Below are 16,978 nucleotides of genomic sequence, written 5' to 3' on the forward strand. Positions count from 1 at the left end.
CCAGCCTGAAAAGCACCCCAAGCCCGAAAAAGACCACAAGCCCAAAAAAAGATCCTAAGCCCGAAAAAGGACCACAAGCCCGAAAAAGGACCCCAAGCCCGAAAATGGACCCCAAGTTCGAAAAAGAACCCCAAGCCCGAAAAGGACCCCAAGCCTAAAAAAGGACCCCAAGCCTGAAAATTACCACAAGCCCGAAAAATGAACCCAAGCCTGAAAAAGACCCCAAGCCCGAAAAGAACCCCAAGCCCGAAAAGAGCCCCAATCCCGAAAAAGGATCTCAAGTTCGAAAAAGGACCCTAAGCCAGAAAAAGGTCCCCAAGATCGAAAAAGCTCGAAAAAGACAACAAGCCCTAAAAAGGACCCCAATCCCGAAAAAGCACCCAAGCCCGTAAAAGGACCCCATGTTCTAAAAAGGAACCCAAGCCCGAAAAAGACCCCAAGCCCGAAAAAGGACCCCAGGCCCGAAAAAGACCCCAAGCCCGAAAATGGACCCCAAGCCCGAAAATGGACCTTAAGCCCGAAAAATGAACCTAAGCCCGAAAAAGAACCTGAAGCCCGAAAACGGACCTCAAGTTCGTAAAAGGACCCCAAGCCTGAAAAAGGACCCCAAGTCTGAAAAAGACCACAAGCCCGAAAAAGGACCCCAAGCCCGAAAAAGGACCCCACACCCGAAAAAGGACCATAAGCCGGAGAAAGGACCCATAGCCTGCAAAAGGATCCAAAGCCCGAAAAATGACCCCAAGCCAGAAAAATACCCCAAGCCCGAAAAATTACCCCAAGCCAGAAAAGGACCCCAAGCCCGAGAAAGTACCCCAAGTTCGAAAAAGAACCCCAGCCTGGACAAGGATCATTAGCCCGAAAAAGGGGCACAAGACTACAATCCTGAAAGGGGACCCCAAGCCCGAAAAGGACCCCAAGTCCGAAAAAGGACCCCAAGCCCGAAAAAGGACTTCAAGCCCGAAAAAAAAATAGCTCAAGCCCGAAAAAGCACCCCAAGCCCGAAAAAGGACCCCAGCCCGAAAAAGGACCCCAAGCCCGAAAAAGGACCCCAAGCCCGAAAAAGGACCAAAAGCCCGAAAGAGGAGCCCAACCCCGAAAAAGAACCCCAAGTTCGAAAAAGGACACAAAGCTCGAAAAAGACCACAAGCCCGAAAATGGACCCCAAGCCTGAAAAGCACCCCAAGCCCGAAAAAGGACGACAAGCCCAAAAAAAGACCCTAAGCCCGAAAGAGACCGCAAGCCCGAAAAAGGACACGAAACTTGAAAAAGACCACAAGCCCGAAAAAGGACCCTAAGCCCGAAAAAGGACCCTAAGCCCGAAGAAGGACCATATGCCGAAGAAGGACCACAAGACTACAAGCTTGAAAGAGGATCGCAAGCCCGAAAAGGACCCCAAGCCCGAAAGAGGAGCACAAGCCCTAAAAAGGGGCCCAATCCCGAAAAAGGACCCCAGGCCTGAAAAAGCACCCCAAGCCCGAAAAAGCACCCCAAGCCCGAAAAAGCACCCCAATCCCGTAAAAGGACCCCAAGTTCTAAAAAGACCCCAAGCCCGAAAAAGACAACAAAGCCCGAAAAAGGACCCCAAGCCCGAAAAAGACCCCAAGCCCAGAAAAAGACCCCAAGCCCGAAAAATGAACCTAAGCCCGAAAAAGGACCAGAAGCCCGAAAACGGACCTCAAGTTCGTAAAAGGAGCCCAAACCTGAAAAAGACCTCAAGTCCGAAAAAGACCACAAGCCCGAGAAAGTACCCCAAGCCCGAAAAAGGACCCCACGCCCGAAAAACAACCATAAGCCGGAGAAAAGACCACAAGACTACAAGCTTGAAAGAGGACCCCAAGCCCGAAAAGTACCCCAAGCCCGAAAAAGACCCCAAGCCCGAAAAATGAACATAAGCCCGAAAAAGGACCAGATACCCGAAAAAGGACCCAAAGTTCGTAAAAGGACCCCAAGCCCGAAAAAGGACCCCAAGTCCGAAAAAGGACCCATAAGCCCGAAAAAGACCACAAGCCCAAAAAAGTACCTCAATCACGAAAAGGACTTCAAGCTCGAAAAAGGACCCCAATCCCTAAAAAGAACCCAGCCCGAAAAAACTGCCCCAAGCCCGAAAAAGGATCTCAAGCTCGAAAAAGGTCCCCAAGATCGAAAAAGGTCCCCAAGCCCGAAAAAGGACCCCAAACTCGAAAAAGACAACAAGCCCGTAAAAGGATCCCAAACCCGAAAAAGGACCCCAAGCCCGAAGAAGGGCCATAAGCCGGAAAAAGGACCACAAGACTACAAGATTGAAAGAGCACCCCAAGCCCGAAGCAGGATTCCAAGCCCGAAAACGGACCCCAAGCCCAAAAAAGGACCCCAAGCCGGAAAAAGACCCCAAGCCCGAAAAAGACCACAAGCCCGAAAAAGGACCCCAAGCCTTAAAAAGGATCCCAAGCCCGAAAAAGGACCACAAGACTACAAGCTTGAAAGAGGACCCCAAGCCCGAAATGGACCCCAAATCCGAAAAAGGAGCCCAAACACGAAAAAGGGGCCAAAGCCCGAAAATGGACCCCAAGCCTGAAAAAGCACCCCACGCCCGAAAAAGCACCCCAAGCCCGTAAAAGGACCCCAAGTTCTAAAAAGGCCCCAAGCCCGAAAAAGACCCCAAGCCCGAAAAAGGACACGAAGCTTGAACAAGACCACAAGCTCTAAAAAGGACCCCAAGCCCGAAAAAGGACCCGAAGCCTGAAAAAGGACCCCAAGCCCGAAGAAGTACCATAAGCCGGAAAAAAGACCACAAGACTACAAGCTTGAAAGAGGAGCCCAAACCCAAAAAAGGACCCCAAGCCCGAAAAAGGACCCCAAGCCCGAAAAAGACCAAAAGCCCGAAAAAGGACCCCAAGCCCGAAAAATACCCCAAGCGCGAAAATGAACCCAAAGCCTGAAATAGGATCCAAAGCCCGAAAAATACCGCAAGGCAGAAAAATACCCCAAGCCTGAAAAAGACCCCAAGCCAGAAAAAGACCCCAAGCCCGAGAAAGTACCCCAAGTTCGAAAAAGAACCCCATCCTGAAAAAGGACCATAAGCCTGAAAAAGGACCACAAGACTACAAGCTTGAAAGAGGACCCCAAGCCCGAAAAGGACCCCAAGTCCGAAAAAGGCCCCAAGCCCGAAAAAGGACTTCAAGCCCGAAAAAAATAGCTCAAGTCCTAAAAAGAACCCCAAGCTCGAAAAAGGACCCCAGTCCGAAAAAGGACCCCAAGCCCGAAAAAGGACATCAAGCCCGAAAAAGACCCCAAGCTTGAAAAAGGACCAAAAGCCCGAAAAGGGACCCCAACCCTCAAAAAGAACCCCAAGCCCGAAAAAGGACACAAAGCTCGAAAAAGACCACAAGCCCGAAAACGGACCACAAGCCTGAAAAGCACCCCAAGCCCGAAAAAGGACGACAAGCCCAAAAAAAGACCCTAAGCCCGAAAAAGGACCCCAAGCCCGAAAAAGGACCCCAAGACCAAAAAAGGACCCCAAGCCCGAAAAAGGACCCCAAGCCTAAAAAAGGACCCCAAGCCTGAAAATTACCACAAGCCCGAAAAATGAACCCAAGCCTGAAAAAGACCCCAAGCCCGAAAAGAACCCCAAGCCCGAAAAGAGCCCCAAGCCCGAAAAAGGATCTCAAGTTCGAAAAAGGTTCCCAAGATCGAAAAAGCTCGAAAAAGACAACAAGCCCTAAAAAGGACCCCAAGCCCGAAAAAGGACCCCAAGCCCGAAAAAGGACCCCAAGCCCAAAAAAGGACCCCAAGCCTGAAAATTACCACAAGCCCGAAAAATGAACCCAAGCCTGAACAAGACCCCAAGCCCGAAAAAGACCCCAAGCCCGAAAATGGACACGAAGCTTGAAAAAGACCACAAGCCCGAAAAAGCACCCTAAGACCGAAAAAGGACCCTAAGCTCGAAGAAGGACCATATGCCGGAAAAAGGACCACAAGACTACAAGCTTGCAAGAGGATCGCAAGCTCGAAAAGGACCCCAAGCCCGAAAGAGGAGCACAAGCCCGAAAAGGGGGCCCAATCCCGAAAAAGGACCCCAAACCTGAAAAAGCACCCCAATCCCGAAAAAGCACCCAAGCCCGTAAAAGGACCCAATGTTCTAAAAAGGAACCCAAGCCCGAAAAAGACCCCAAGCCCGAAAATGGACCCCAAGCCCGAAAAATGAACCTAAGCCCGAAAAAGAACCAGTAGCCCGAAAACGGACCTCAAGTTCGTAAAAGGACCCCAAGCCTGAAAAAGGACCCCAAGTCCGAAAAAGACCACAAGCCCGAAAAAGGACCCCAAGCCCGAAAAAGGACCCCAAGCCCGAAAAAGGACCATAAGCCGGAGAAAGGACCCATAGCCTGCAAAAGGATCCAAAGCCCGAAAAATGATTCCAAGCCAGAAAAATACCCCAAGCCCGAAAAATGACCCCAAGCCAGAAAAGGACCCCAAGCCCGAGAAAGTACCCCAAGTTCGAAAAAGAATCCCAGCCTGGACAAGTACCATAAGCCCGAAAAAGGACCACAAGACTATAATCCTGAAAGGGGACCCCAAGCCCGAAAAGGACCCCAAGCCTGAAAAAGGACTTCAAGCCCGAAAAAATTAGCTCAAGCCCGAAAAAGAACCTCAAGCCCGAAAAAGGACCCCCAGCCTGAAAAAGGTCCCCAAGACCGAAAAACGACCACAAGCTCGAAAAAGAACCCCAACCCCGAAAAAGGACCCCAAGTTCGAAAAAGCACCCAAAGCTCGAAAAAGACCACAAGCCCGAAAAGGGACCCCAAGCCTGAAAAGCACCCCAAGCCCGAAAAAGGACGACAAGCCCAAAAAAAGGACCCTGAGCCCGAAAAAGGACCCCAAGCCCGAAAATGGACCCCAAGTTCGAAAAAGAACCCCAAGCCCGAAAAAGGACCCCAAGCCCGAAAAAGGACCCCAAGCCTAAAAAAGGACCACAAGCCTGAAAATTACCACAAGCCCGAAAAATGAACCCAAGCCTGAAAAAGACCCCAAGCCCGAAAAGAACCCCAAGCCCGAAAAGAGCCCCAAGCCCGAAAAAGGATCTCAAGTTCGAAAATGGTCCCCAAGATCGAAAAAGCTCGAAAAAGACAACAAGCCCTAAAAAGGACCCCAAGCCCGAAAATGGACCCCAAGCCCGAAAAAGGATCCCAAGCCCGAAAAAGAACCCCAAGCCCGAAAAAGGACCCCAAGCCCAAAAAAGGACCCCAAGCCTGAAAATTACCACAAGCCCGAAAAATGAACCCAATCCTGAAAAAGGACCCCAAGCCCGAAAAAGACCCCAAGCCCGAAAATGGACACGAAGCTTGAAAAAGACCACAAGCCCGAAAAAGGACCCTAAGCCCGAAAAAGGACCCTAAGCTCGAAGAAGGACTATATGCCGGAAAAAGGACCACAAGACTACAAGCTTGAAAGAGGATCGCAAGCTCGAAAAGGACCCCAAGCCCGAAAGAGGAGCACAAGCCCGAAAAGGGGCCTAATCCCGAAAAAGGACCCCAAACCTGAAAAAGCACCCCAATCCCGAAAAAGCACCCAAGCCCGTAAAAAGACCCCATGTTCTAAAAAGGAAACCAAGCCTGAAAAAGACCCCAAGCCCGAAAATGGACCCTAAGCCCGAAAAATGAACCTAAGCCCGAAAAAGAACCAGTAGCCCGAAAACGGACCTCAAGTTCGTAAAAGGACCCCAAGCCTGAAAAAGGACCCCAAGTCCGAAAAAGACCACAAGCCCGAAAAAGGACCCCAAGCCCGAAAAAGGACCATAAGCCGGAGAAAGGACCCATAGCCTGCAAAAGGATCCAAAGCCCGAAAAATGACCCCAAGCCAGAAAAATACCCCAAGCTCGAAAAATTACCCCAAGCCAGAAAAGGACCCCAAGCCCGAGAAAGTACCCCAAGTTCGAAAAAGAATCCCAGCCTGGACAAGTACCATAAGCCCGAAAAAGGACCACAAGTCTATAATCCTGAAAGGGTACCCCAAGCCCGAAAAGGACCCCAAGCCCGAAAAAGGACTTCAAGCCCGAAAAAATTAGCTCAAGCCCGAAAAAGAACCCCAAGCCCGAAAAAGGACCCCCAGCCTGAAAAAGGACCCCAAGCCCGAAAAACGACCACAAGCTCGAAAAAGAACCCCAACCCCTAAAAAGGACCCCAAGTTCGAAAAAGCACCCAAAGCTCGAAAAAGACCACAAGCCCGAAAAAGGACCCCAAGCCTGAAAAGCACCCCAAGCCCGAAAAAGGACGACAAGCCCAAAAAAGGACCTTAAGCCCGAAAAAGGACCCCAAGCCCGGAAAAGGACCCGAAGCACGAAAAAGGACCATATGTCGGAAAAAGGACCACAAGACTACAAGCTTGAAAGAGAACCCAAGCCGGAAAAAGACCACAAGCCCGAACATTGCTTTGTGGAAATGAATATGGTAACTTGGGTGTACATAGTGCAGGAAGCAATCGCTTAAATTTGTGAGAAATACTTTGCTTTTCGTTGAAAGCTTTGTGGGCGCTAATCGCTAATCGGAATATCATTCAGATAAATATAGTGTGTAGTCATACAGACTATTATTGTTCTGTGATTTTCGGATTTCATTTCGCTGCATCGGCTGGCTTTGTAAGTTTCCCAGCAGTGAGGTGACGCATTGTTATATTTTTTTGTTTTTGTCCCGCTTCTCCAGCTGTTGTTTAATTTGCCTATAATGAGTGGCCTGTGTGCAAAGTGTACGGGCACGGTGAGTCTCGCCGAAGGTCTTGTACTATGCCTTTTTTGCGGCGATAAATACCATCAAAAATGTTCCGGGTTAACAAAGGCCATGGTAAATTGGGTGGCTGATAATGCAAGTCTTTGCTATAAATGTGCAAAATGTTTATCAACCCAGTCTTCTGGTGTGCAGGATGTCAGTTCGATAATCATTGAGTTGGATAAGAAAATGGAACAATTCGCTTCCATTTCTGAATCTCTCACAGATGCCCGAAAAAACATCGATGCACAGATAAACATCGCAGTAGAAAACGGAATAGAAAAACTGATCAGGTCTTTCAACAACTCTCTCGAGAGTAAATTGGCTGGCTTGGAAAACAGTGTTGCCAAAAAGTTGGAAGATTTTAAAAGTTGTTTTAATGAAAATGTTAAGCGTGAAATTGAATTAGCTGGAATGAACAGAAAGAGGAATTTTAGTTATACGAAGGTTCATTCTGAATCTGACGGGAATCCCAGTAGCCCAGTAGAAAACGAAAAATTTTGACGAATAAAGAAGATGAACCGATGTTAATTGAAATAGACGATGATGGAAATAATGACGAGGTTTTTGATAAAAATAGTAGAATTACTTACGCGACTATTTTGTCGGGAGCTACAGGGACGAATAAAATTAGAACTAGAAGTCAAACGAAACGTAAGGCTCGCCCGGTCATTGTGATTAAACCAGTCGAGCCGTTGCAATCGAGTGACGACACGAGGAATGAATTAAAAAATAAATTAGATCCAAAGGTGCACAAAATTAGCAACTTTAAAAACGGTAAAGATGGCTCGATTATTGTGGAGTGTGCAACTCGGGATAATATTGAATCGGTGAAAGAAAACATTGTAAGCAATCTGGGTGAAAAGTATAATGCTGTTATACCGATACCCGGTAAACCGAAGATAAAAATAATGGGGATGAGTGACCGATACTCTGAAGAAGTCTTCATTGACTTATTGAAAAGTCAGAATGAGGGTATTCCGTTTGAATATGTTAAAGTTGTTGCCGATTTCCAAAATCCACGCTTCAAATATAACAAATACAATATTATAATTGAAGTTGATAAGGACACTTATAGCAGCCTGATGTCAGCCCGTGCGGTAAACATTGGTTGGGATAGGTGTTCTGTTTTTGAGGCCTTTAACGTGCTGTGCTGCTTCAACTGTGGAGAATATGCGTGAATAAAGAAACATGCTCCAGATGTAATCGAGCACATAGAACGTCCGAATGCTCGTCAACGGATTTTATATGCGTTAATTGTATTAAAAAGAATAATGAACGTAAAATGAATTTGGACGTAAATCATGCGGCATTTAGTAAGCAGTTTTCAGTATATCGGAGACTGCTAGAATTGAAAACTAGAAGGGGCAGCCCTATGGGGTTGCACGAGCTGTAGACGTAGGACTATACTACTTAATGTAAAATATTTATTTTCTTAGTACATTTATAGTAATAATAAATCAAATATATTTCTTTCGTATGGTTTAATCACAACTAATCAACATCGAATATAACTTATTGAACCAAACCTTCTTGGTTATCAGGTCATTTCATTTGTAGTAGGTGATCGAATCCGATTAAACTTATTTAAGAAGATCTGAAGAAAGAAGACAGAAAACTGTGACCGAACTAATATCTGGAACTAAATCTTTATAGCGTAAGATTGGCTTGTAAAAACTTTTCGATTGTGTGTGGCAAAAAACCCGGACCAGTGAAGAAAAATCAAATTTTAGACAATATAATCACATTTCATGTATAGACCAAGTATTCTAGTTATATTTTGCCATCATTGTAACTTTCCTAAAGTACGCATACAAATCTCACTGCATTCGCTATCATATATCGAAACTATAAATATACAAGAATCGAAAACAATTTTATATACGGACAAGATGCGTTTTTGCAACGGTTTTTCAACTGGCAGTGTATTCATTCATAAATAGGCTTTGTAGTATGTACCTATTCATAGAATCAAAATACTATAGGCTGAGTGAAAATGAATCACGTGAAGGGGAAATTAATCAATGAATTGATCGAACGTAAATATTAAACTTTCGGAGCACAACACAAAAGATAGCATAGTGTTTGAACGGCAAGCACAGTCGCATTCACTGGGTAGCGCACCTCCACAGGCAGTGTAACGGACTTCTAACTCAGCTGCACTGGCTGTGACAACACACAACACAGTGATCTGCTTCGTCTGACGCTCAACAGGCAACTGAGCTGCTCTGGCGAAATCCGTCCGTTTAAATAGTCGATGATGACGTCATTCATAGAAGCGCAGCGCGCTAGGTACACAAATGTGTCGTGCTGGACTAGGGAAGCGCTATCCTATGTGTGTAAATGCGCGATATTTTGACTAGGTTGCTCATTATTTAAATTTTTAATGCCATGATATCAAAAATCTTTGGGTTTATCTATCGGAATCTATTCTTAGAAGTATTTCGGGGCGACATGCGCAAAAAAATTGAAAATTTATCGTGAGATGGCTGAATAATATGCGTTTAAAATTGGACCACTTTTCGTTACATACCATTTTTGTAGAATTTGCAACGTGCACCCCTATATCGAAAACAAAGACGTAGTCCTATGTCAAAAAGCAACGTTTTTTCAAGTGAATAACAACTAACAAACGAGAGGTTGTCTGAAACATTGTATTTAAACATAGCTGGGTTATCTACAAACTTTGTCGCAATGCGACATCTTGTAGAAAACAAACGTCCATTGTTGGTTTTAATATCAGAAACACATATTGTTGATGCTGATGCATTTGATCAGTATAGCATTCCGGGTTATAAAGTTGCTTTTTCCTATCTCATTGCAGATATACCGATGGAGTTGCTATTTACGTCAAAGAATCGATTAAATTCAACGTTCGGTTAAACGAATCAGTTGATAATAATTGGTTCTTGGGTATATCAGTTGAAAGAGGCATGTAGGTGGGAAATTTTGCAGTAGTGTACCATTCTCCTAGTTCAAGCGATCGACGGTTTTTAGAAATTTTGGAAAACTGGTGGGAGAATTTCGTTGACTTAAGTAAACTAATGTAATTTCGGGCGATTTCAATATTGAATGGCTCAATGATCAAAATTCGAATCAGTTGAAGCAGTTGGCAGAGTTTTTCAATTTCAAGCAAACGGTTAGTGAGTTTACAAGAATTTCCAGACACAGTAGATTGATCACGTGTATTCCAATTTTGATGGGGTTCATTCGTATGTAGAGGCCGATTGTAAAATTTCAGACCATGAGACAATTTCAATTTTACTGGAGAATGAACCTAACCGTGAAGAGGATAAAGTTAAAATTAAGTGCTGGAAAAGATATTCGAAACAAGCTATGTCTCAACTGGTTTCGAGAAGCATGGATTTTACGGAATTGAATGGAAATTTGGATAACAAGGCAGCTGTTCTAACTAACGTGTTAAAAGAGTGTACAAATAGTTTAGTTTCTCAAAAGTTTGTTAATTCAAATAACTCGAACAGCTGGTACTCTTTAGATCTTTTGCGCCTTAAACGTAAAAGGAATAAAAAGTACAAGAAATTTTGCAGAACTAATAGTGAACGTCTTTGGAATGGGTACACACACGCGCGAAATATTTATTCACGGGCCTTGAAGAAGACCAAATGTGAATATATTCAAAGGAAGATCGATCTACATCAAAACAACAGCAAAGAGTTATGGAAAATCCTAAAGAATTTAATTAAACCTAAACGTAGTTCCTCGCAGTCCATAACTTTTAACGGGATAGAAGAACAATCTGAACAAATAATAGCTGAAAAATTGAACAGTTACTTCGTTAACAGTGTCCAACTGATCAATCAAAGTATTGAGCTGGTCAGTGAGCCTGTGGAAATAACACATCCGATTAATACTAACTGTAGATTTGACGGATTTTACCCAATCACTTTTGAACAATTGAAAGATATTTGATTTTCTTTGGGAAAATCGGCTGGTATCGATAATGTGAATTCAAAAGTGATACAGGATTGCTTTCATGTCATCGGACACGATCTGCTGGACCTTGTAAATGAATCGCTACAAACTGGGCACGTGCCGACTGTTTGGAAGGAGTCACTTGTGATTCCTATTCCCAAAGTTACTGGGACGGATAAAGCCGAAGAGTACCGCCCCATTAACATGTTGCACACATTAGAGAAAATTTTAGAACTTGTTGTTAAGGGCCAGCTGATGAGTTATTTGAATAATAATAATTTGCTAATTCCGGAGCAATCGGGATACCGAGAGGGACACTCTTGCGAAACCGCTTTGAATCTAGTGTTAGCAAAATGGATAAAGAAAATCGAGGTTAAAGAGACTATTTTTGCTGTATTTTTGGATCTGAAACGCGCTTTTGAGACAATTTCGAGATCTTTACTTTTGAAAACTTTAGAGCGATTTGGTATCGGAGGGATAGCACATAAGTGGTTTGAAAACTATTTATGTGATAGAACTCAGAGAACTAGTTTCAACGATTTTGTATCTAGTCCTCTCGACAATCCTCTTGGAGTGCCGCAAGGTAGTGTCTTGGGTCCTATTTTATTTATTATGTATATAAATGACATTAGGCGAGTTTTACGATTTTGTGACTTAAATTTGTTTGCTGACGACACTGTTCTGTTCATTGCAGCTAAGGATATAGATGAAGCCGTGGCGCATTTGAACGAAGATTACAATTCCCTTGCTCGTTGGTTAAAATTTAAACAATTGAAGTTAAATGTTGCTAAAACCAAATATATGATTATCTCTACGGCTAATACTAGGCCTGACGTTAACGTTGAAAAAAATGGTGAGACTATTCAGCTTTTTGTTGGTGGCTGCGTCCCCAAATGCGCACCCCACTTTGACAAATCCTCCGTCCAATGTCAATTTTGACAAATCATCAGTCTTGTCAAATTTGACAAACCGTGCTTTAGATTAAATTTTTTGATCGCGGTAGGCGTTCACTTCTGCTCTCAACTAAAATTGAACGTCAAATAAAAATAATGTTTTTCAGTTGAAAAACTAAACTGATTTCGGTACGGATCCGCACAGTCAACAGTCCATTCAACAGTGGTACTCAACTCGAAATGTGGATACAGAACATCTGCTATTCAAAACTATTAGCTACTCGCTATCGGCATACAAAAATCGGTCGAATAATAAGGCAATTAATCAGTCTTATAATGTAATTGGGCGATTGTTATACTGAGGAAAACCAATCAGCGATACTCAATTTAGTCGAAACTGATAAGTCAGGAAAATTGCAACCGATTTTTCGGTAAACGCAGCTGCAGCTAACAATTGTCAATTCTTGGTGCTAAATTTTGCTACAAATTTGTATCCAAAATAAGATGCGAACAAACATTGTTTAGGTCTAGTTTTAGGTACTTTATCGTAAAAGATGCTTTTCCGGGTGGTTTAAAAGCAAGTTTCATGTGCTATTATTAGTCATTTCATGTGTGATGAATTTAGGTAAGAGCAGAGGTTCTAATCGCATAATTCTCTCGACACTTTCTAAAAGTTGAGAATCTGCTTGTAAATAAAGCAGGATATATGATAGCCATAAAACTCAAGGCTGATGAGACCGCTTGTCAAAATTGACACTGCAGACGAGTTGTCAAAGTTGACACTGTACAGATGACTTGTCAAAATAGAGTGCGCATTTAAAAACGCAGCCACCAGCAAAAAGCTGAATTAATCGCGTTAGTGAATTAAAATATCTTGGAATAATCATTGATGATAAGTTAACCTTTAAGTCTCACATCGACAATGTCATCAAAAATATTGCAAAAAAGTATGATATATTGTGTCGTCTGAAAAATGATTTAACAATTAGTAGTAAAATTTTATTATATAAATCTATTGTTTCACCACATATTGACTTCTGCCCGTCCATTTTGTTTCTTGCCAATCAAACACAAATATTGAGGTTACAGCGATTGCAAAATAGAATCATGCGATTAATCTTAAAGTGTAACAGATACACTTCCTCTAGTTTCATGCTAAGCGCATTACAATGGCACTTTGTGAAGCAAAGAATTTATTACTTAACAATGGTGTTCATTTTTAAAATTATTAATGGAATGCTGCCTCGATATTTGTGTGATCGAATTGAAAGAGGAAGTGATGTGCATAGGTACAACACTAGAAACGCGTCTGATGCAAGAACACCTAACTTTTTATTTAGTAGATCACAGAACTCCTTGTTGTACAAAGGAATAAGTTTATTCAATTCAATGCCTAGACATATTAAACGTGCGGCAACATTAGCGGAGTTCAAAACAGTATGTATATCATACGTAAAATCTGCTTTGTAGACAGATTTTTTGAATTTTTATATTTTGGAGTTATTTGAATAACTATGTAATACCACGAAGACTGTATTTTTTTCTCTTCTATTATTTGCATTTAGTCACACTAAGTTATTATATTCGCTATGATGATGATGGATTTTTGTTAATTGTTTATAATAGCTTTTAAAAATAATGAGATGTCTACAGAAGTCTGAGCCACGCGCGCGATAAGCAGATAGAGACTAACTTGAAATCGAACATGGTGACCAGTACTAAGAGCTCATTGGGTTGAATTGAAGCTTTTAGACTTTTGTTGTGATCAGGGTCTGATTTGATGATGGAGTTGCTTTGCTCGACAATAGAGTTAATCTCGGTTATTGCTGCCATAGCGGCAATAACGGAGTTGGTTCGTTGAGTGGGGGGCTTGGTGACTTCTTCTGATAAAACAAGATATCGGGTTCAATTCCTGATCAATCCAGGATATTCCCGGAAAGGAATATCCCTGGATTGCCTTGGGTTAGTGGTACGCAACTTTCAATAAAGGGGCCTGATGTGGATGATATATATAAGAAAAGGATGATGTGGATGATATAACTCGATTAGACTCTGCACTGCCACTAGGCTCGTCACTTCTCACCTTAGCAGGTGGTAGCACCGATGTCGTGGTCAGGCGGGAGGAGTCTTACAGAGAATTATCAGAAATGGAAGCTATTGGGTTCAATTCCCGATTCTATCAAGTATCTTCCCGGAATGGAAATTTTCTTGATGGACCCTGGTTGTTGATGGAATATTCGAAATATATCTGGTTACGTTCTTTTGAAGGAAAGGCTATGTCTGTAAATTGAACCAGACCGTTTTTTTGTTAACTGGTCTTGTCATGATTTAAAATATTAATTATCTTCTAGATAACTCGTTCAGCTCACACCTTTGTGGGGGTATGAGGTGGGACCATCATCATCATCAAAAGGACCCCAAGCCCGAAAAAGGACCCCAAGCCTGCAAAAGGACCCCAAGCCCGAAAAAGCACCACAAGACTACAAGCTTGAAAGAGGATCCTAAGCCCGCAAACGACCCCAAGTTCGAAAAAGGAGCCGAAGCACGGAAAAAGGGCCCAATCCCAAAAAAGTACCCCAAGCCTGAAAAAGCACCCCAAGCCCGAAAAAGCACCCCAAGCCCGTAAAAGGACCCCAAGTTCTAAAAAGGACCCCAAGCCCGAAAAAGATCCCAAGCTCGAAAAAGAACCCCAAAGCCGAAAAAAACTAGCCCGAAAAGGACTCCAAGCCCGCAAAAGGACCCTAATCCCGAAAAAGAACCCAAGCACGAAAAAGAGCACCAAGCCCGAAAAAGAACCCCAAGCCCGAAAGAGGATCTCAAGTTCGCAAAAGGATCCCAAGCCAGAAAAAGGTCCCCAAGCCCGAAAAAGGACCCAAAGCTCGAAAAAGACCACAAGCCCGAAAAAGGACCCCAAGTCTGAAAAAGGACCACATGCCCGGAAAAGGACCCCTAGCCCGAAAATGGACCCCAAGTACGAAAAAGAACCCAAGCCCGAAAAAGTACCATTAGCCCGAAAATGGACCACAAAACTACAAGCCTGAAAGAGGACCCCAAGTCCGAAAAAGTCCCCAAGCCCAAAAAAGGACACCTAGTCCGAAAAATGACCCCAAGCCCGCAAAATGAACCCAAGCCCGAAAAAGGACCACAAGCCCGAAAAAGGACCCCAAGCCCGAAAAAGACCCAAGCCCGAAAAAGGACCCCAATTTCGGAAAAGGACACAAAGCCCGAAAAAGTTCACAAGCCCGAAAGAGGACCATACGCCTGAAAAGCACCCCAAGCCCGAAAAAGAACCACAAGCCCGAAAAAGACTCCAAGCCCGAAAAAGGACCGTAAGCCCGCAAAAGTACCTCAAGCCCGAATGAGGACCCCAAGCCCCAAAAAGACCCCAAGCTCGAAAAACGCCCCCAGCTCGAAAAAGGATCCCAAGCCCGAAAAAGGATCTCAAGTTCGAAAACGGACCCCCAGCCAGAAACAGGTTCCCAAGCCCGAAAAAGGACCCCAAGTTCGAAAAAGACAACAAGCCCGAAAAAGGACCCCAAGCTCGAAAAAGGACCCCAAGCCCGAAAAAGGAACCCAAACCAGAAGAAGGCCATAAGCCAGAAAAAGGACCACAACACTACAAGTTTGAAAGAGGACCCCAAGCCAGATAAATGACCCCCAGCCCGAAAAATGACCCCAAGCCCGAAAAAGGACCCCAAGCCTGAAAAAGGACCCCAAGCCCGAAAATGGACCCCAAGCCCGAAAAGAACCACAAGCCCGAAAAATGAACCCAAACCTGAAAAAGACCCCAAGCCCGAAAAAGGACACGAAACTTGAAAAAGACCACAAGCCCGAAAGAGGACCATATGACCGAAAAAGGACCCTAAACCCGAAGAAGGACCATATGCCGGAAAAAGTACCACAAGACTACAAGCTTCAAAGAGGACCGCAAGCCCAAAAAGACCTCAAGCCCGAAAGAGGAGCACAAGCCCGAAAAGGGGGCCCAATCCCGAAAAAGGACCCCAGGCCTGAAAAAGCACCCTAAGCCCGAAAAAGCACCCCAACGCGTTAAAGGATCACAAGTTCTAAAAAGGACCCCAAGCCCGAAAAAGACCCCAAGCCCGAAAAAGGACCCCAAGCCCGAAAAAGACCCCAAGCCCGAAAAAAACCCCAAGCCCGAAAAATGATCCTAAGCCCGAAAACGGACCTCAAGTCCGTAAAAGGACATCAAGCCCGAAAAAGGACCTAAGCCCGAAAAAGGACCCCACTCCCGAAAAAGGACCATACGCCGGAGAAAGGACCACAAGACTTGAAAGAGGACCCCAATCCCGAAAAGGACCCCAAGCCCGAAAAGGACCCCAAGCCCGAAAAAGGACACCAACCCTGAAAAATGAACATGAGCCCGAAAAAGGACCAGAAGCCCGAAAAAGGACCACAAGTTCGTAAAAGGACCCCAAGCCTGAAAAAGGACCCCAAGTCCGAAAAAGGACCCAAAGCCTGATAAAGACCACAAGCTCACAAAAGTACCTCAAGCACGAAAAGGACTTCAAGCTCGAAAAAGGACCCCAATCCCGAAAAAGAACCCAGGCCGAAAAAAGAGCCCCAAGACCGAAAAAGGATCTCAAGTTCGAAAAAGGTCCCCAAGATCGAAAAAGGTCCTCAAGCCCGAAAAAGGACCCCAAGCTCGAAAAAGACAACCAGCCCGTAAAAGGATCCCAAACCCGAAAAAGGACCCCAAGCCCGAAGAAGGACCTCAAGGAAAGAGCATCCCAAGCCCGAAGAAGGACCTCAAGCCCGAAAAAGGACCCCAAGCACAAAAAAGGACCCCAAGCTCGAAAAAAGCCCCCAAGCCCGAAAAAGACCACAAGCCCGAAAAAGGACCCAAAGCCTTAAAAAGGACCCCAAGTCCGAAAAAGGACCACAAGACCACAAGTTTGAAAAAGGATCTGAAGCCCGAAATGGACCCTCGGCCCGAAAAAGGAACCTAAAAACGAAAAAGGGGCCCAAGCCCGAAAAAGGACCCCAAGCCTGAAAAAACACCCCACGCCCGAAAAATCACCCCAAGCCCGTAAAAGGACCCCAAGTTCTAAAAAGGATCCCAAGCCCGAAAAAGACCCCAAGCACGAAAAAGGACACGGAGCTTGAAAAAGACCACAAGCTCGAAAAAGGACCCCAAACCCGAAAAATACCCCAAGCCCGAAAAAGGACCCGAAGCCTGAAAAGGACCCCAAGCCCGAAGAAGTACCATAAGCCGGAAAAAGGACCACAAGACTACAAGCTTGAAAAAGGAGCCCAAGCCCAAAAGAACCCGAAGCCCGAAAAAGGACCCCAAGCCCGAAAAGGACCACAAGCCCGAAAAAGCACCCCGAACCCGAAAAATACCGCAAGCCCGAAAATGAACCCAAAGACTGAAAAAGGATCCAAAGCCCGAAAAAT

This window comes from Topomyia yanbarensis, chromosome 3, assembly GCF_030247195.1.
Source record: "Topomyia yanbarensis strain Yona2022 chromosome 3, ASM3024719v1, whole genome shotgun sequence".
Lineage (NCBI taxonomy): Eukaryota > Metazoa > Arthropoda > Insecta > Diptera > Culicidae > Topomyia > Topomyia yanbarensis.